The sequence below is a fragment of the Mya arenaria genome, chromosome 1 (assembly GCF_026914265.1).
Source record: "Mya arenaria isolate MELC-2E11 chromosome 1, ASM2691426v1".
In the NCBI taxonomy this organism is placed as follows: Eukaryota; Metazoa; Mollusca; class Bivalvia; order Myida; family Myidae; genus Mya; species Mya arenaria.
In genome coordinates, this window is record NC_069122.1 from 36,797,581 (window position 1) to 36,820,651 (window position 23,071).

Consider the following 23,071-nt stretch of genomic DNA (forward strand, 5'->3'; position numbering starts at 1 on the left):
GACAAAAAATAGATTACAGCAATTCAATGTCTTATTGTCAATGTTTATACCATATCAAACATACATAAACAAAACTTGATTACATCAATTGCAGTACAACAGAAGCCAATTGTTTTGACATAGAATGTCAACCCAAGATCATTTCATAAGAAATCGTTCAATTCATTTACATTTTCCTACATTGTTTGTGTAATGTTCATTAAAAGGGTGCTCTAAGGTGGGGATTCGTGTATTTTATACTTTCTAAAATCTGGCAGTATTTCTCTCCCTTGCCATACAGCAAGGATTTGATATTTATACAAACATCTCCCCTATCCCAGTTTGTTTCAATTTTCATTGTTGATGCAGGAGCAAGCCCTGATTTACGGGTGAGACCCACCCTCAATATTAAAACACCCGTTCATCCTTCCAAAGCACACCCTATACCTTGGGCAAACAAACTTCCCCTCACTAATGATGCAGCACCGCAATATCCAATCTCCCAAACCCTTCCATTCCTATACTTGCTCTTAACCCCCCTCATGCTTTCATTTTCCTTATTACTGCGTGCAGTGGCATTCAAGGGCGTCAAGGTTTAGGCCTATCCTTTAAGTTATCACCCAATTTCCCCCCTCTTCCCCTACATATCCTTGGACACTCCCTAATAACTTCTCCTATCCCCCTCCCATCCATACCCCACAATTCCTCTAAGCCCCCCTTCCACTTTCACTCTCCCCCTCACTGTTAATGTCAGGGTTTCATGGGTCAAGCACGCCCGGATTTTCTAGGTTTTGCTGGAGCTGCACGAGACAGCGCTTCGTGAAGTTATCATTCTTGAGACAGTTGACAAATGGTCTGTCCTTCAGCTGGTCTGTCAAGCACTGGCACAAGGCTTCTGAAACGAGATGCCGATAGACTTAAGAAAAAAAAATATCTTACTGCAATTCGATTTAATTATTGTACTAATTTTGCTCTTATCTTATCAAAAATCCTTATTATCAACATATTGTTAAGTTTTTAAAAAATGACCAAAAAAATCCTCACGAAATTTTTACCTTAAACCCACAAGGCTTAACCAAGGTTAGGCTAATTGATGATCTGGCCCCAATTTCTCGAAACTTCTTAAATCCCTTATAACAGGATTAAGCTAAGCTCACTATTTTTGTTATTCTTTGATATGCGTTTTATTTACTTCTTTAAGAGATTTTATAAATTAATTAAATAAATCTGTATGCTTATTAAAAGAAACCATTTTTCATTTATCAAAATCCATTATTAGTATGTATCTTGGCTAATTGAAATAAGCGACTTAAGCCTGTTAAGCTTAAGAAGTTTCGAGAAATTGGGGCCAGGGTTTGTTTTCTCATTGTGAATACAAAAAAGTGATCTTCAACAGACATACATTATATTTAAAGTATGTGTCAAAGAGTTAAAAGTTTGGCACTGTGTATAACTTCTCAAATGCAATGCCAATCCAGTTTTAAAATTAAACCAAAACAAAGTTTATTTAGTTCACACAAAATCCAAGGGAGGTAACCTTTGGAACTATGAATAGTAGAGTCATGCTTCTTGAAATGGTTGCAAGCACATATTTTCAACAACAAATTTCTGATGTTCATTCATTTCAAAGGTTATGTTCAAACATACTTCTTTGTCAAACCATTTGTGAAAAACAAGTCACAGAATTATGGTTCATTTGCAAAACATCTTCATGCCAAGGGAGACAGTTTGGATACAGAGTCCTAGTTCTTATAATGTGTGTGGGTTCAAAAGTTATCAATCAACTTCAAAATTTGTGCTTAACCTATATGTTCATGTCAAGGGAGGCAACTTGGTAATACTGGGTCAAAGAGTTATGGTTGTTGAATACAGAAGTACATGTATTCAATGTGAAACATAGATGTTTAAATTTCCAGTTCCTATACAATCTGTGTAAGATGTTATGAATAAAGAATATAAATGTTGAATTTGAAAAAAAATAATCTGAGAGCCATATTCCTGCTAGGCCTGCCAATAGTAATGTAACTTTAATTTAGAGTATTGTTACTGTGACCAAATGTATGAAGTTGATATCTTTGGTTTAGAAAAAAAACTTTAAAAATAATGGTGGGTGGATTGGTAAAAACTATGACACCCATAATTATTTTTTGGTCCTAATAATTTTCCGCAATGTTGAATTGAGGTTCCACCTTTTAGAATATGTGTGTTTAATGTAGGTATTTTGAACAGCAGACACAAAAATTATATTTTGACGTATAGTCAAAAGTATTTAATCTATGCGTCACAATTTTAATTTATACTGTTTTGCATTAAAACAGCTGCTTAATTCAGACACACAAATCAAATGAAGTATGATACCTGGGATTATCAGACAGGTGAAGAAAACATTGTACAATATGCTTTAGAAATCTTGCCGAAAGCTCAGGGGACAAATGCAGCACCAATTTGCCCTGAAATATTTAAAACAATGAAAATACAAGAGCACTAAGGAGGGAACACTAGACATATCTGTTCATGTTTTTCTTGTCGAAAAAGGGGCACATTAAGATTCCCTTCAAATGAAAAATAAGTTATAAAATTTGAATTCTTTTCAGAATATATTATAGATATACAATCATAACCTTCAAAATGGTGACTAAAGAAAAAAATTATAAACCAGTGTTTACTTTCTTATCTCTACAACCACCACCCTCTTACACAATGATCTGCTCTAACCACCAGTTAAGAATCCTGCAAGGCATGTTAAATTCAATGAGAATCCTCTTTACTGATCTGATTTTAAAGCATTAAAAGGCTTTCAATACATTATGGAACAACAATTAGTATCTGGTCTCCAATGCTGTCACAGTTGTGTTTTCATTGTGAAATTCTTGGTACTTTTTGTAACAAGAGGGCCCTGAAGGCCCTGTATGGCTTACCTGGTCCAACTCAATAATCACGAGGTATTGAATCAAAACATTTATACCTGCTGGAATTAAAAAAATATATTACTTAGATCCTTCCTAGTGACCAATTTTTTTTTAATATCACGGATGATTCTTTTAATATCACGGATGACCCAGTTGCAAACCTTACCTTGCTGTAATAAGTACATTCTGACTAGGTTTCATATAGATAAAGTTTTAAGAATGTTTTCTATGATTTGACTTCATGTCCTAGTTTTTGAACTCAGGTTATCCAGTTTCAAACTTGACAAAGACTTCATAAACACAAACATTCTGACATACTTTCATGGTGATCAAAGAGAGAAGGTTACCTCTACAGTGTTTACAAAGTTTTCTATGATTTGACCTTGTGGCCTGGTTTTTGACCTCTTAATTACCCAGTTTCAAACCCTACCTAAAGATCATCAAGATAGAGATCATCAAGAATAACATTCTGATCAAGTTCCATGAACATATGGTCATAAATGTGGCCTCTAGAGTGTTAACATGCTTTTCTTATTATTTGACCTCATGACCTAGTTTTTGAACACACATGACCCTGATTCAAACCTGACTTAGAGATTATTAATATAAACATTTTGACCAACTTTCATGAAGATACAGCTATAAATGTGACCTCTAGAGTGTTAACAAGATTTTCCTTAAAGGTTTATGTGTTATATATTATATTTAACATTCTCACTTTCATATCAACCATCATGCACGCTGATGTGTGTGTCACTTGGTTGATGTTTTCCTTTTTTCTTTTGTTCTTTCCATTTTTAAGTAATTTCTGAAAAATCTGTCAATGATACAAAAATCATTTAAAACATGTTATACATGAAACTATATATATTTTGATTGTTTATGTGTGTGTGTATTCTATATTTATGTTTATATTTGTGTAATGTGACGATGAGCTGTATATGCTTAAGTCAAAAATAAATTTTCTGTTCTTAAATTTGACCTGGTGACCTAGTTTTTGACCGCAAATGACCCAGATTCGAACTTGGCCTAGAACTAATCAATATAAACATTCTGACTAAGTTTCATGAATATAGAATTATAAATGTGACCTCTAGAGTGTTAACAAGCTTTTCCTTAAATTTGACCTGGTGACCTAGTTTTTGACCGCACATGACCCAGATTTAAAATCAACTTAAAGATTAATAATATAAACATTCTGACCAACTTTCATGAAGATACAGTCATAAATGTGACCTCTATAGAGTGTTAACAAGCTTTTCCTTCAATTTGACCTGGTGGCCTAGTTTTAAAATGCACATGACCCAGATTCGATCTTGACCTAGAGATTATCAATATAAACATTCCGCCAAACTTTCATGAAGATACAGTTATAAATGTGACCTCTATAGTGTTTCAATTTTTATTTGACCTAGTCACCTAGTTTTTAACTCCTAATTACCCAATATCGATCTCGCCCAAGATTTTATTGAGGGTAACATTCTGACCAAGTTTCATTAAGATTGTGCCCAAATTGTGACCTCTAGAGTCTTAACAGTCAAATTGTTGACGACGGACGAAGAAGGACGCAGGGCAATCACAATAGCTCACCTTGAGCACTTCGTGCTCAGATGAAGTGCTCAGATGAGCTAAAATTGACGAAAGGTAAGCTAACACACCAGACTCCTGGCAGTGTTTACTAACCTGGAAATAAATAAGCAGTAGCTCACCTTGTTATTAAGGAGTCTGATATTAATCCTGCCTGTAGTTTGGCTGAAGACGTCAATTCCACCTGGCTGGAAAACTGACCTGCAGCACAGGATCTACGCCATCGGCAGTTTCTGCAAAAGGAGGATGTAAATCTGGGAAACCGCATATACAATCAATTTGAGAAAGTTCTTATCCACCATTAAGAAGTGTACATGTACATGTACATAGCTTATAGAACACATGAATTTAGGTATTCTACATTAGACAAGGTTTGGTCTGGGATCTAAACTTAAATTTTATGCCGAAACTCACGAAACTTTGAGTTTCGCTAAATACAAGTACGGACTCATAGGGAATGCATATGTAACAGTCAGCACAAATTGCTATGTGCACCTGTCGGGGTTCGAACCCACGACCTCTCGCTCTGCAAGAAAACACTCTACCGCATTCCTATAAAAGCTTGCGAGAAAGTATATGTGCCGCTATATACACATTGGATACCTGGTTACATTCCCCCTCTATTTTTAAAATTCATCCTCGATTTTTCGGAGACAAAGGTCAAGGTCCTCTAATTTTAAAAATTGTAACACGATAAACAAATTACTCAATACAAATAATAAAACAAAATTAAGGTTATTCCATTTCATCACAAGACCATCGATAAAATATAATTCAAGTTGTCTCCCTTACACTGTATGAAAAATATTACAATGTAAAATGCCTTATCAAAATATAACATACAAATACTAAACTATGTGTTTAATATACGAATGCGCGCATGTCTTAGTTGCAAAAAATTAAACTACCTCTCAACACAATTGAAAGCAATTAAGAAAGTTCAGAAAACTAAACGTATAAGCTCAAATCAATCAAATGTGAACACTGAAAATAAAATCCTCTTTTGTTCATAATCTTATCCATTATAACCTGAAACAAAACAGAAAATATTATAGTATCTCCTGAGGCTGGGTTTATTCTAAAAGCTGTTAAAATAAGTTGAACATTATAAACATGCTCCTGCACAAAACATTGCGAAACGCATTTTCTATAGCGATCAGGGGATCTCCAATGACAGGCATGATGAGGAGAACGCTCCAAAAGTGGCTCTGGTGATAATACAGTCGTTTCCACATGTGGTGGAGGCACATAGTGATCTGGAGGGTTGTCACTATGAGGTGTTAAGCTATTGTTTTCTGTGGATACCTCAGGCGAGCCCTGTAGGGGTTGAATGGACACTTGACTGCTATGACTTCACAACTTGCATCGAGCCGGAGGGCTTTTCGGCTGGGACAATCGGTGAGGGGGCAGGCTGAGGTGTAGCCGGAAAGTCCCTCGGTTCTGTCTCTAGATGACTTGGTAGCCCAGATTTGTCGTTTACCTGAAGTTCGTAGAGCTGCAATTGAGAGTTATGTTGTAAACTGCAGAGATTGACCTCATGAGTCTCTTGTCTGTGAGTGAAAAGATGTCTTAGGTTACTGGTGGTAACACTCTGCATTTCTGCCCACACACGACGACGAATACCTAAAAATGACAGAGAGTGACCATGCACTTATGGAAACAATACTGGAAATAGGCCTCTGTAAACAGGCAGTTAAAGTGAATCTGATGACACTTCCACATAAAAATTATGAAACGTCCAATACAGGAGTACTGTCTTTAATGTCAAAACATGTAAATCTGTCATGGAGCTGTGCTGGTTCGCTGGGGTCAAAGACACTGCAACTGAACAATTCAGTAGAAATGTCTGTTCAGAAAAATGAAACAGCTATTACTGGGCAGCCTTAGTTACACAGTGCACACCAGAGCATCTAGTTACTTGACAGTAGCCTCATAAAGATCTATAAGTCACAAAAAGTATTAGAAAACTGTTAAATAACGCACAAAGCGTAAACTTGATGCAGACAAATCTGGAGCAGAGATATTTTGAAAGAGAGAAATCTGGTAGAAATATGTAAAATTGTATGCAAAGGTCCAGCTTGATGATTTAGACCCACATTTTGTGTGCTACTCAGTAACACAGCGAAGTTAATTTTATAGGACATCATTTAAGTAACAGAGGAAAATATGAAATGGACTTTAAACTGTTCCATTCATTGCAGAATGTCTGATAATTGTCTGATAGGCTGGCTAAAATGGGAGAATATGATTGTGAGGTTGCAGGCACACACTCGCACACATACGCACCATAATACTCACTGAGCTACATGTATGGCCTCACACTAATTCCTTTACACAAGCTCACAATCAATCAATCAATCAATCAATCAATGCACACCCACCTGGAAAGCTACATATAAGACATCCTTTGAAAGAGATGAATCTTGCAGTCCAGTAGGTGGGTTCTGTCTGTCCTTAAATGCCCACAACAGAAACTGCAATTAAAAAACATGGTGTTTACAGACAAAAATGAACATGTCTGCGTTAAAACAAAGCCTATTATTTCATTAGTTTAATCTTTTTTAATTTTTACAACTATTGTGAAACAAGCTATAACAACTTCTATTAATCACTCTCGTTGGCACAATGTTGCGCGAGAGTGTGGTCTTGTGTTGTGGGGGAAACCGGAGTACCCAGAGAAAACCCACTTGTCCGGCTTGGTGACCACTAACCAAAATCACATGCGCCAAGGCCGGGAATCGAACCCGGGTCACCTTGGTGAGAAGCGAGTGCGCTAACCACTGCGCTAACCGGACAACTGTTAATGTGACGTGTGTTAGCTGGTGGAAATCATTAAAATCCACACATGGATCATCAGCGAAACAAGATTTGCAGTGCATGTCCGAAAGGGGGGTGGGGTAATTTCAGATTTCAGTGTTGGCCGACACCATATTGTCCCTGGCAAAATGTGTACCTTGTTTCGTTGAATATCTTTAATGTTTTTCTATTTATGACCAAAGACAAGTTGCTACAGAACATTATTGAACATACAATGGTTATGACAAAACCTTAGCTATTTTTGAACAATGATATGACACCATCCCTATGAGAGGCATTAATAGGCAAAGATAACATTGCACAATACAGTACCATTTTCCCCATAAACTTATTAAACAAATCAATACAAGATACATTATTGTGTATTTGGACTTTTTGTGAATTCACCTGACCTGTGACCTTCACCTTGAGCTTGCACGCTGTTAATGTAGGTTCTGCACAATGTCATGATGTCTCCAAATCAATCCCTATTAATAATGTCCATTCCTTTTCCTCAAATGTATGGCAATCTCAGCCCTATTGCTCAAATCCATCTCTATTCGTATTACTCATATGCACATGTAATATACACCCCATTTTTACTAAAATGAATAGCAAAGAATTGAAATGAATGGCAATGTCTATCCCTATTACTTGGCAATTACAATCCCTATTTAATACTCAAATGTACGGCAATAACTTTCCTATTAGTTAAATGTATGGCAAGATCCATCCTTTCTGGGCTATTACACAAATGTATGGCAATATCTATCCATAACAATAAAATGTATGGCAATATATTTTCATATTGCTGAAATTCCTATCAATATCTATCCATAGTACTTAAATGTTTGGCAGTATCATTCTTATAGGCTGTTACTCACTGTCTTTAAAAGCTCACTCCAAGTCCCTGACTCCATGATTTGTAGGGACAGTGGTATAACCTCAGTGGAAAGCAGGAAGTTGATCACTTCTTGTTCATCTGTCTGTGTGGGAAAATAGTAACATTTTAATTTTTAGCCCATAAAAGAGTATAATAATTGCTGAAGCCAGAATTCTGGCTAGACAAAACAGACTACAATATACTACATATCATGATGTTGTAATCAATAAATGTGTTGGTTACCATCTGTGAAATGTCTGTGAAACATGTATAACTCCAAGACTTGTAAGACGAAGATACTCAAACGGCCTTGTCTTCTCACCGTGTGTAAAAAGGGGTACAGAAACAGCGGTATGTTGGCTGAAGGGTACTCAAGGGGTATCAGCAGATTCAAAGGGATTCACTCATCCATTTTATGCTCCCAACATTTTTTAAACTATGTTGAATTCAATTATTTTACACATAATTTTGAAAAATCTCAAGTGCTGTACTAACGCTCTTTGGCTTATTATGTCACCATACTAACAAGATCTTAACAGTTGTAACTCGGCATTGCTAACAGTCAGAGCAATGGACTTTGCTGCACATTTGTGCATTGCCTCTTAAGCTATTGCTAAGGTTAAAGTTGTTGCAGGACCATGGCCATCACAAGAAAACAGACAAGCTATTACTTATTTACTACCTTAAGTGACAACAACAGGGACTAACTTCTTGAAAAAAGTGAAGAGTACTGGTTTAAACAGTTTAACTTAAAGGAATTATACAAAAAAAAAAACATTTTTAAATCCCTTTTAATATAATCTAATTTAGTTAGTTAGAAATGTTGACACTTTTTGAAAGGTAAACATAATACTGAGTAAGTGTCAAAACAAAAGTAGCCGGATAAGCTTAATCCTGTTACTGAACAGTTAGCTACTATTAAGGGCTTAAACAATTAAAAAAATCAGCTGTGTTACATGTATATTATAGATTTGTACACTATAAAGACCATACCAGTGAGGAAGGCTTAGGTGTCTCAGGATGTGAGGCCACAAACTGTAGGAGGGCCAGAGCATTACACACTCTATTGGACTCAGGTGTGCCTGAAAGTTAAAAACAACAAGTATATTTTTAAGGTTCGACTTCTTGTTCTCAAAATACACAGAAAAGATCTGATCTTTTTTAACCAGAAGATTCCCCCTTGAAATTTCATTGCAATTGTTTTAAAATTAAGAAACAAGGTCAAAGTCATCTTAGGATGAAATTGAAATTTGTTTACAAAACAGTTTGTTTAGATTTAAAAACATGAGGGAGAGTGGTTTAAAAAAGTTCATACAAGTACATTATTGAAGTGTATTTTCAAATTCCAACTCAAGGTCCAATTTTTATTGCTTACTAAAAAGAAAATAGGTCAAAAGGTCACCACCAAAGTCATCGAAGGAATGACTCCACTTGTTGTTATGTTACCTTGTAGTTAATTCTCATAAGCAACATTTTTTAGCAAGGCCTAAAAAAAAATACATTTGGTTCGGGTTACCCAACCCTACCTACGGAATAGGTGCTGACCCTACGGTTTTTATAGTCAGTTTGAAAAAAAAAAATGAAAAAGCAAAAAAAAAAAAAATGCTTTTTTTTTTTTTTTGCTTTTCAATATGTAGTTTAAAACCTTAAATGCTTATATAGAAGATAACTTTAACACAATTCTCCAATGATGAAAATGACATTCTTATATAAAGCCTAATAAAAATAAAAAAAATAAAAAGCCTACCTACCCTACCTATTTTTGAAAAGGATGTAACCCTAACCAAACATATTTTTTTTTAGGCCCAAGTTGATATTTTGAGATTTCACCAAATTGGTTTAAATCATTATCCAATGTAACATCCATTTCCATATACCGTTAGATGTGGCGGTGTTAGATGTGGCGGTGTTATTGCAGGGTACACATGACTATTTCCTGCAACAGGGCGGCCACTGTCCCTAAACTGTGCAATAACATCGGAGCCAGGTCGGGCACAACCTCCCTCTTTTTGCTACAAAATCAGTACATGCACCATAAGTTAACATTTACAATTTTTGGGTAAGACCAAAAGACCTCTGGTGAATTTCAGCTTACTTTAATATACCAATTAGCATAGGTTATTTGGGACAATTACCTCTCCTTAAGGTATCTGCATAACCCGTATATTCGTTTAAGTTAGTAAGTGGCTTTTTACCTGCAACTAAAGCAAGCATGCTGCTGGCCTCATGCCTTGGATTCGTCTCCCTCCTTCCGTTCCTCGTTCCTGGTTATCTCCCTTGGACTAATCTACTAGCTGGGTACCAGTACCGAACGATACAACAGACCTGACACTATCCTCATGTACTTCCTTTTGCCAAATGATCTTGTCAAATTATGGTGATGTTGTATCGTCTTAATTATATATTTTTTCATCAATAATATCATGTGTGTTATAAATCAGTAACTGTTATCAAAAATGCCAATTTATACATGTAGATTGCTATGAACTGCATTTGAAAAATATAAACAAACATCTCAACAACTCTTTTTTCTTCTTAAAAGTTTGCATACTTCACAAACAACATTCTGGTTCTTATGTTATAAATCACACATGTTTAACCAACCTGCGTTCCTGGAGAGCATTCTCCAGTGTGTCTGGGCTTGTTAGCTCCCCAATCCACTGATAAACCTTCTCTCTTTCAGCTTGTGACATGGGAGATCTGACCATCAGACTTCCAGACCCAGAGGTTGGGGGAGCAGCTCCAGGGTTCATCATGCGAGACTGTAAAATGAATACAGGACTAGTTATTGACAGAACAATTTTTCATTATGTTTATATCATACCCAAGGCCAAAACAGAAACAAATAAAAAATCAGTTTTACAAGCCCCAATACGATTAACATGCAATTTGACAACTTGGATAAGAACATGATGGGCTCATTCTTGGGCTTTGAGGAAAAATAAGGTAAAGTACATGGACAGTTGAATCTAAATTTATATTCCCCCAACCAAACAGAAACCACCATCCCTCTTGTCAGCCAGAAGGATTGAGTCATTATTTTTTCCGAGACTGGACACATTTTTGTAAGACCTATCATACTTGCCATACTTCAGGAAGTATTACCAGGAGATTATACATGTGTACTGGACTGTTTTCATAGTAGTCTAGACGGAAGCTTATGGTAGCCAGGCGAAAGTTGTTTCTAGTAGCGTGCAGGCTTTGGACAGGAAATAATATACACTTTTTCAGGGGGAATTGGGTCGAATTCCATTGTTTATATTTATTTAAATAATTGTTTATATGTTGATCTTATAAAATTTGAACACCTTTCTAGAAAAGTTGTGACTTCGGATATTAAAATGTTTTGTTCAATTCAATGAACAATTGCTAAGATGTGGGGTTAAAATGTCGTCGAAGCTATTGTCTATCTCAGATTATGATACGACCTGTATTGTCTATCACAATTATCAATATAACCGTAAAGTGGTGCGACTTCCGTAAATAGTTCATTCAATGGCAGCCACCATGCCAGAAAAGTTTATGTGATTCTTGCTTCTTTTTTATCGTAAACTTGAAAAAAACAATATATTTCTGATTTTATTGACTATCATATATCATTACGTACAGCATTTTTTGACAGTCTAACAGTCTTTCATGAAAAAAATCTTAACTGTCTATCATGAAATATTTTTGTAGTCTATCATGAAATATATTTCTTAAAATTTTAAAGCTAAATAAGAAAAACATACTTTTTATTTTATCTACTCTCATCTATCATGAACAATACAGTATTTTATGACAGTCTATCAGGAAAAAAGATTTTCTTAAATGTCTATCAAGTTGTGATTTATTTTAATGATTTTCACTTTTGTGTACACAGAGGATTTAAAAATTGAGCTATATTGAATTCATTTTGCATTTTACTATTTATTTGACGATAAAATTTTGCAAACCAAGGATTTGAGCTAGTGACCTACTATTTTTAACCAAAAAGACCCATATTTATACCTATCGGAGATTATAAATCGTTCATACAAATAGCCTGATGAACAGAATCTATTCCATTTTGTGAGGAAAATGAACATTTTATAAATACATCAGCTTTTCCAATAAGATCTGTCCCAGAGACCTAATTTTTGACACTAGATGACACACTTTATCATCTAAGACTTCATGTACACAAATATTTTTAAAGTCTGAAATTTCTGGCACCAATACTGTATGTATCCTAAAGCACAGTTCAAGTGACAAAAGGGCGTGTCTATTAAGTTAAGACACCACAGAAGGAAAATATTGAGATCCTGAAAATACAATCATTGACTGTGGTGCTGACAGGTCAATGGTGTGTGTGCCAGTGTGAAAGCATGTGTGAGTGTGTGTGTGTATGTATGTAAAGTAACCAAATGTCATGAAAATTTAAAAAAAAATCAATATCCTGCAGGAAAAAACTGTAATTTATGCTAAAATTCTATTATACTTAAATGTGACTATGATATCCTGCAGAAAAAAATGTAAAAGTTTCTTGAAAATCTATTATACTTAAATGTGACTAAGATATCCTGGAGAAAAAAAATGTAAAAGTTTCATGAAAAGTTTCACAATTTAAAAAAAAAAAAATGACATCAGGAAAATATTTCCTAAGATTTGACCTAGTGACCTAGTTTTTGTTCTGAGGTGACCCATATTCACAAATGTTTAAATCAACAAGTAGACAAATATTCTGAACAAGTTTTATAAAGATTTGACAATTTTTTTTTAATTTTTATGGCTGTGGAATTCTTTCTCCTAAGGCAGTAACTCTGTAATTAGCTAAACTAGAATTGCAATTTCTGTACACTGCACTCCCTCTCATTATGATCTATCACTGTATAAAGTTTTATTAAATTCCATCCTATAGTTTTTAAGTTACATGTATGCTCCGGAAAAGAAAAAAAGTAACAAAGGGCAGTTACTCTGTAATAAGCTGAAATAGAGTAATGGTTCTTGTGCACTTCACTTCCTCTCATTATGATCTATCACTGTATAAAGTTTTATTGAATTCCATCTAATAGTTTTCAAGTTATGCTCCGGACAAGAAAAAGTAACAAAGGGCACTAACTATGTAATAAGCTGAAATAGAATTGCGGTTCCTGTACAATGCACTCCCTCTCATTATGATCTATCACTGTATGAAGTTTTATTAAATCACATCCAATAGTTTTAAGTCATGCTCCGGAAAAGAAAAAAGTAACAAAGGGCAGTAACTCTGTAATAAGCTGAAATAGAGTTTAAGTTCTTGTGCACTTCACTTCCTCTCACTGTGCTTTACCACTGTATGAAGTTTTAATAAATTCCATTTAGTAGTTTGACTAGTTAATGTCTGAAAATTGACAGCAAAAAAACAAACAAACAAAGGGCAATAACTCAGTAATTAGTTTAGGTAGAGTTATGGTTCTTGAACACTGCACTTCCTCTCACTGTGCTTTACTATTGTATGAAGTTCCAATGAATTCCATTTAGTACTTTTCAAGTTATACTCTGGAAAAAAAAAGTAACAAGGGACAATAACTTAGTAATAAGCAAGAATAGAGTCATGGTTATTGTACACTGCACTTCCTCTCACTGTGCTTTACTATTGTATGAAGTTCCAATGAATTCCATTTAGTACTTTTCAAGTTATACTCTGGACAAAAAAAGTAACAAGGGACATTAACTTAGTAATAAGCAAGAATAGAGTCATGGTTATTGTACACTGCACTTCCTCTAACTGTGATTTACCATTGTATGAAGTTCCAATGAATTCCATCCAGTACTTTTCAAGTTATACTCCGAACAAAAAAGTAACAAGGGGCAATAACTCAATAATAAGCAAGAATAGAGTTATGGTTATTGTACACTGCACTTTCGTCTCATTATGCTCTACCATTGTATGAAGTTTGTTTACTATTGGATAAAAACTCTTGATTTTATTACATAAAATGAAAACTTTAACGCAAAATTGTTAACACCCAACCGCCCTCCCTGTTTTCGCCATTCTATAACCCGTAATTTTTCGATTTAAAATCCGGCTAATAATTGCTGTGATACACAATTTGTAGAACTAGTTTTCTCAATAGACAATTTTTTTATAGATTTTTTTCATGATATTATTGATAGACAATAGGCCACACCAAATATATTATTGTTCCGCGGATTTACCGCTCCTATTTTTAAAAATGTAAATTTTTTATTATTTTTTTTGTGTGCCCGCACCTCCATTTTGATTGCCAATCAGATTTTTTTAAGGTAATAATTTATTAAATGGCTAAAAATAATCAAGTATAATTTTTCTACGCTAGTTTTCGTGTTTTTGTAAAGGGAAAGTACCGATGCGTAGTGTTTTATACTGTATATCGATCGGTTTAGCATGGGTTTCAATAAATTCAATCAAAATGGCGGCTTCCGGTATAAACAATGTGGCTCGAAGTTTGGAAATTAAATCTTATTTTTGACAATAAAAATGTTTTGAGCATGCTTGACGTCATTGTTGATCGTCTCATGCACTAAAGAATCATTATTTAAAGCAATCATTATGCAATAAAGCATGTGTATCTGAGACTGGTAGCGATTATATTGCGTAATAAGTGACTCGTTTTGAATGGAAATCGGAATGATCAACTTAGTACTATTTTATTCAAGTCATAATACAAGGGACCAAAATTTTACCTCGTTACGACGATGCTGAAAATGACAGGTCAACTTAACTGGAATATGAGTCATTGTTTGGTCCAAATTAATGTATCAAGCTCATTTTTGATCAAATTCTGACAAAACAACAGTTTTGAACAAATATCTTTTCACAAATAGTGATATAAACACTGGTCTGGATATACCTCAACATAAGTAAGCCAAAGTTTATCACCTTATATTTTGTTTGTTTTTGCAGCATAATCTGGGATTGTAATGCACTTGTCAATTGTAAAGACTGCCCCGCCCACCCTCGCCCCTTGTTCCAGGGGTATACCGGGGACAGCAGAGGCAATGGGCTGTGTTTTTACCTTTCAGGTGGCCCTGCAGTGCCTAGTGAATGTGGTTTTGTCTTCATATTGAAAATAGTCGAGAATGGGCCTAACATAGGTAGTCGGGGTTGCGGGGCCATTTGGCAGGGATTTTACCAGCAGTGTGTCCCTGCAGGTCGGGTTTTGAGAGACTGGAAGTCAAAGTCCCCGCTATTCCGGACTTGGGGGGGGGGGGGGGGGGGGGGGGAGGGGGGCATATACAATTGGCTGGTGCATAGAAACATCTTAATAAACAAAAAATGTACTCTGAAAAATACCCTTGTTCTTTTTGTTTTAAAAAGCACATGTCATTGCATTTCCTGTGATAATAAAAACAAAATTTAGTCTTATTTTATATGGAGTCTGATGATGCCTGTGTAAGTGATAATTTTTTACAAATCCAAAATCAATCCTAAGTTATATCTAAATACAGTTGCATATTATGTTAAACTGATTCAGGTAGATTTATATAAGTCGTTTTAAACTTTTTACTTAAAGCAGGGTTATTTATTATTATGAATGATCGTCATATTAAAGTACATTTTAATTATATAAGAAATTAAATTTATCCACATAATGTTTGTACTAAACACGGATGTATAAATAGTATGTATTCAGACATTTTCCCAATGTCCTTTAGAGGTTCAGTTCAAGATGGCATTAAAATGGGTTTAAGGGCAATTATTTTGAACAATCTTTCTTATTTATATTGAATATAAGGAAAAATATATTTTTCGCTCTTCGCTCGCTTCGGTTTTTATGAAAACTGACAATAAAAAATTTTTACTTTTTTTTTCGCTCGCTCGCTCCAATTTTTTTTGGCAAAAATCCGAGGAACTAAACATTAATTTGGTGTGGCCATACAACTAAATAAACTATCATTTTAAATGTAGGTTACACATACAGAACAGTTGTCTAGCACTAATTATGATCTGACCTGCTTCTTTATTTCTTTATCAATAATATCTTCAAAAATAAATTTTCTTATTGTCAATCATGAAAACTAAATTTTAGTAATTGTCTACCGAAACCATTAGATGGTGTCAATTATGGAAATGTTTTTCTTATTCTTAATGTTAATCATAAGATTATTTTTTCTTGTGTATCATTTACATAAAAAATATTGTCTATCATAATTAGTGTGTTCTTAATTGTCTATCCTAAATATATATATATATATATATTATTTATTTTCTTTTATAAAATGAATCTTCCATACCGGGAATAATCATATCAATAAAAAAATAAAATAGAAATGAACATTACTGTTCATTTAACCATTGTTTATGTGCCATCACATGGCTTCAAGATAAGCTTAATGAATATAGATAATAAGGCCACAACAAATTGATCATTTGTTCTACGGATTTTGCCCAAAAAAAGTAGGAGCGAGCGAGCGAAAAAAAAATTAAAATACTTTTTTTTAAATTTAAGGCAATTCAGAGGCGAGCGCAAGGCGAAAAATAAAATAAAAATTAAAAAGTTTATTTCTTACTAAATTTATCATGCAATATGTCAAGAAAAGCTTTTTAATTGCAAACATAGGTTCTTAATTTAAATATAAATGAAAAGGTTTTGATTGTATCACATGAAAATCTGTCTCAATATATAACATGGCAATAAGATCCAGTGCTTTACTATTACTTAAGACACTGCCGATTAAATTGCGGGACAACACAATTGAAGCAGTATTAAACAAATCTGCAAAAGTGGCACCGGTCATTATATTAATGCAGGTGGTGGAATAAAGATGTTTCCCTTTCAAGACCTCGCCTTTACCACGAACCAATGGTTTATAGGTCCGTGCACTAGTCAATTGTAACCACGACCCCAAGGTCCGGTGAATAGCGGGGACTTTGACTTTCGGTCCAGCAACCTCGGGTAAAACCAACGGCACTGCGGGGCCACCTGGAAGGTGACAACACGGCCCATTTCACCGGCTATCTCCGGTATACCCCCGGTCCTGGGGGGGGGGGGGGGGCATGGTTACAATTGAATGGTGCATAAATACAGACTGTTTCTGAAACATTTACAAGTCCTTCTATTTTCATCAATTACGAGTATAAAACTGAGAAATGCATTTTAGAATTTAAAAGATAACTCACGAAAACATGTTCATTTGTTGCAAGTCGAGTGTCCGTGTATTTTAATATAAGTTTTGCACTCAAAATCTGATTTAGTTATTATTTAACACTAAATTTTGAGTACAAAACAATGAATTACTTAAAACACACACAAATAATTATTGCCTTCGACGCTGTGAAACTGTTGTTGTTTACTGAAGACTATAATCCATTGACTATGACACTGATTTTCAATTAAAAATGTGTATTTTACATTAACGAAAACTGAAATCCTGCAAATTAATACCGGAAATAGATAACAACGGTGCGTCCTGCAAAATATTCCCGACAAAAAAGACTGTCAACAAATATCGGCTGTTTTGCGGTTACCCGGACCTGATTTTGTCCTGACACGAGGAAAGTTTGCTCGCGGAGAATGTAAAGCATGGAAATACCTTAAAAAAAGGCAAAGTTGAAGTTGCAGGTTCAAATTTTAAGTAAAAAAAAAGTCAGAAAATAGAGGAAATTCAGAAGTAAAAAATAAATAAATAATATGCGCGGCCAAATAGAAAGTGCGGGCGCGAAAAAAAAAGTTTTTTTTTTTTTTTTTTCGTTTTTCGTTTTAATTTAGGTGCGGCAAATCCGACGAACAAATGATCAATTTGTTGTGGCCTAAGCTAATAAGTGATACTGGTTATATATATGTAAGTTTATCTTAAAAGCAGCGCTATATAGTCCAACTATAAAATTGATGTTTTTCATATTTTTGGTATGCCTCGGAAGATTTTTTATGAAACAATTTCACATGGTAGTAAGTAGTAATGTTTATATTGACACCGGCGACGTACCCAGTGAACTGTGTAAAACGCGGCCTCCCTGGAGTCTGCTGACCTTGTACATAATGATGTGGGGATCATGTGAATGATTCTATACTAGTACACAAATAACAATAATGATACGCTATCTGTATCAAATAATACATCAAACACTCAGTTATTCAGATAGGGGACTATCAAGTAGGAAAAAAATACATCTTTATTCTATTATATTACGACAATGTCGCGAGCTTCATTCACCTTCACCCCGGGTCACATCATTTGCATGTGCCTGCATGTATTTTCTTGAAGAACGATGAGACTGCCAGACTTATAGAAGGCATGAGTAGTTTGCGTTTAGACATGTTGAAATTCTTAGACGGAATGTTTGTTTGTTGTTTTCATGTATAAAACATCAATCGAAACTTCAACTCGAATTGGTGTTCTTGATTTCTGATTTTTTCTGTCATATGCATTGTCAGGGTTAGAAATCAAGTGACTTCAAAAGGGTTTTCACATGGGTCACACTGATGTGAACTAGCAAGAAAATGATGTTAATTTCTGAATAACTTTTTTTCACACAAAAGATATGAAACATTCACAGTCTATTAATAACTACACTATTTTCTGCTTCTACATGTGTGACATTAAGGTGAGATTAACGTGTGACGGTAATAAGCCTCACCTTATGAAGGGATGCAGGGATCGAATTTAACTTTTTTTGCCACTAGCAAGTTTTTGCTAGTGCCATTTTTTTCAACTGGCAAAATGGTGGGTTCCACTAGCAGTTATTAAAAGGCTGTTTTACTTCATGTAAGTTGCCAAATAGACAAGTAGTTTTGTTGTAGCATTATGTACATTGTTTATCAAGTGCACTGAAATAAGAATAAACTATAAACCTTTACATTTTGTTTTTAATTCTTACATAGATTAAGTCATATACCCATGCAGCTGGGCTAACTAAGCTCCTGGTTACTCAAAAGCCTTGAATCATTAGTAGTATGTGACTACACTCCTCCCCACCTAAGTTTATACTTTCAAAATGTAAAGTGGGGAGGAGTGTAACAGTCATAATTCTTAGCCATTCAATGCATCTGAGTAGCTTGGTGCCTGGTAAGTCAAGTTGGGTAGAGGACCAGACTTGCAAGCAGGGGTTCATAGGCTTGAATCATACACAGAGTAGATGTTTTTCTCTTGAATATATATATGTACACTGACATTTTTTGATGGTAATGTATGTTGCAAACGTGACCAAAGCATGGAGGATCTAGCAAGTAATATGGGCAGGGTGTGAACTGTTGCTTAGTAAATAAAAATAAAAAAAAACTGTAATGCCTACAGTTGATGTTTATTCGCTGGCGAATTCTTTACAAACATCACACACGTTGAAATCAACATTGCCATTATTCTCTGTTGTTGCATACAAAAGTTTGATGTTCAACTTTTTTGACGGTTCTGACAGATGCCGTAGAATCGGACCGAGATTTTTTGGTTTGCGACAAAGTACCGACACAATTCATGACTTTTCACTAGGTTTGGTTTTATTGGAGGGTTTTTCGGTCAATCCCCGCGTCGCTGTCAGCCTTTTCACCTTTCCAGGCCTTTTCACGTAACAAAACGTGGTTAATTTCCACTTCTTTTTTGGTAGTTGCGAATCACAAACCAGACGAAAACAGTTATCTCCTAGGCGCTTGCTTAAATACCCGATAATAACATTTGAGTATAGCAACAAGCGTCCATACACGGTCACATGATTATCATCGAGGCGCATACTTAAATATCCGATAATAACATTTGAACACAGCGACAAGCGTCCATATACCGGGTCACGTGATTATCTATTATGTGGTAAACTTGCGGAAAGGAGTTTTTAAAGCGCAAAGGAGAGTTTGAGCGAATTCGACGATTTTATTCGCGGTCGCAAAATTATTCGAGTGCCAGGATTTTCTACTCTCGCATTTTTCGATTCTTACTCGCATTTTGCGAGTTAGCGACCGTTAAATTCGATCCCTGGGATGTCGGCCCCGACAAGTCATAAAGGCCTGGCGGAAACCCTCAGGATTCAGGATTAGACGTTAGAGGTGTAAGCCCCCCCCCTCCACCCCAGGGTCCGCTAGTTGAAAGCAGTTTGTGGAGAAAACAAAAAGAAAATACTTCACATAAAGTGGACATAACACATTGGTGGCCTACAAGAAGTGGTGATGTTGACTTCATGGCATATCTTACACATATTCAAGGACTGCATTCTGCTACAAGACTGGAGAAAAGAACTATTTTCTCAGTTTTATGGCAATGTATGCTTTTCTTGTTTTCAACAAATATCACACGGATGATGGATACATTTTCATCAGTATCAGAAATTATTGGAAGACGAGGAAACAGTTGTTTATTTACGGATGAGAGACATCAAGAGGACGTAATTAAAGGATGTTGCGCTCTTTTCTTTCAATTTGTTGTTTATATGAGTTCACGTCACCTGCACATGATGGCATTTGAAATATGTACCTTCAAGTGTCTGTCAAAGAAATGGTATATGATAGGATTATTTTTGTATGACATACATAAATATCAATTAAAATAATTCTTTGATAGACACTTACGACTTAGTTTTAAAGGTACATATTATACAGCTTTAAGATCTATGCCGACAACTGTTTCATAATCGTGATACTTTTAAGCCTATAAACTGTTTGCTCAAAAGCCTATTTGATAATGCTAAATATTAAATCTGTGATAGACAACAGCTTCAACGTATTTATAAACATACATGCCATATTTCTGAGAGGCTTCCCAGGGGATTTTGGTCTGAATTCCAGGGGATTTTGATATTACACCAGGGGATTTTTACGCGACAAAAAATTGCGCAATATCTGCATTTATAATAAGAAAGAATACAAAAATACACTCAAATTACAATAATTTTTGGACTTAGTCATCATGGTCCTTCATGGAATTTCACTCTCATGATATTATTGATGCTTTCCACTTGTCAACCTTAAGCAAGTTTTGAAAAAAAAAATATATATATATATATTATTTTTTTTAATTCCAGGGGATATGGATCCCCGGCGGGGACCATGGGATATGGCATGTATATTATAAACGTCGCATTAAAATATTTCATGATAAGACTTCTAAAACATCAAAAGGAAGTATCGAATATAGTAATTATCTTTTATAACATAAAAAGTAAAAAAACAAAACAAATCTTCACGACAATGTGAACGACATTAATAATTGTGATGGCCTCGAAGCAGGTCCGATCATAATTAAGGATAGACAACTAGGCCGACCTAAAATGTCAAATTACTTTTACTCTCCACTCTGTTTCTTGATGATTAACCAGTACTCGTGTCCATTTTGGGGTCATGAGAAAGAATCTGTAGTGGGACTTCAACCAACAACTTCTTGGTCCAATCATTCCTAGATATTTGGTTTGATAATATAAGTTTGATCGGCAGTGCTCCACCATTCAATATGTCACGAAAATATATGACATATATCCATTCATTAACCTTGGCGATTAATGTTATCCGTTTGTTTTTATTTAAAAAGAAAAGTTGCATACCGCTATACAGTTACCTGATTTGCTGCAATGTCACTCATTATCTCTTTAAAACTTAAATAACTCCATTTATTTTTGTGAAATTTAAACAATATTTCCTGCCGGTGTTATGCTTTTTTCATGATTTGATAAATCATCTTACTGGGTTAAATTACACCATTATTAAATGAAACCTATAACGTATAAAACACCACGTAGCGGTTACTTCCCTTTGGTATACATGATCACTGTCGTTATACCATGTGATGGTAGTAAAGATTGCGTAACCACGTACAAAGTATGTTTTTATTTGAATATTATGTGTTGAGATATGAAACGTGAAACAAACATGTAGTACTTTTAAGATTTAAGCAAACAAATGGGGAAGTCAATGAGATAGAAATAAATAATTCAATACCAGTAAACGATAGTGATGAAATTCCAGCTCGTACGAGGCTGCAGAGATCTTCTTTGTTCATAGAAGAGATCACTGTGCAGGTTTAAAGTTTCCGTTTTTATAAAGCAAATGTAGCTCTGATTCTGGGTGGTTGATCGACCTAAAAACTTACAATATTGAAAAATTTGCGCGGATTAAATCACTCGATCTTTGTAAATATCGTGGCAAACTGTCGTCTTTTCATTATTTATGACTATCGTTTGGTTCTGCGTGTTTATTTATCTTCTTTCAATAGTACGTGGTGTCCGTCTTTATAAACGAGCTGGATATAAATTCACACAAGATGTCTTAGATGGCACTTAAAACAACTTATTGTTTTTTTCTAAATTACCCCATCCCAGCTCAGCCCAGCTGTGTTGCAGTACTCATAAGCGCTTCCCTTTGGCCCCGTATTCATAAGAGCATCGCCGTGGCACGATTATCACGAACCTCTCGCTGTGGCATGGTGTTCATTAGCATCTCGCTGTTGAACGGTAGTCATAAGCGTCTTGCTGCGGCACGAAAATCAGGAGCACCTCTCGGTTTCATGAGTGACTCATTATATTATGCAAGTCGTGGGTGCCTCGCTGTGGCACGGCAATCGTTAGCGTCTCTCGACGGTTGCAGGATAACCATGAGCGACTCTCTATAGCATGCAAGTCATGGGCGTTTCCCTGTGGCATGGTAAGTAGGAGCGCCTCAATTTACTACGGTGGTCATGAGCGTCTCGCTGTGGCACGAAAATCAGGAGCGTCTCTCGGTTGCATGATTACCATGAACGACTCACTGTAGCATGCAAGTCATGGGCGTCTCGCTGTCGCATGGTAAGCACGATCATCTCAATTTTCCAAAGAGTCATGGGCGTCTCGCTATTACACGACAATCATGAGCGTCTATCGGTTGCATGATAACAATGAGAGACTCACTGTAGCATGCAAGTATTGGGTGTCTTGGTGTGGCATGGTAAGCAGGAGCGTCTCAATTTACCACGGTGGTCATCAGCGTATCACTGTGGCATGATAAGCAGGAGACGATTATCATAAGCGTCATACTGCAGCACG

General features: G+C 35.4%; 1 pseudogene; it reads right to left on the reverse strand.

Annotated features, from left to right (window-relative positions):
* Positions 1-639: 639 nt before the first annotated feature.
* LOC128204983 (CCR4-NOT transcription complex subunit 9-like) lies at positions 640-21,715 on the reverse strand (annotated as a pseudogene).
* Between the last annotated feature and the right edge of the window lie 1,356 nt (positions 21,716-23,071).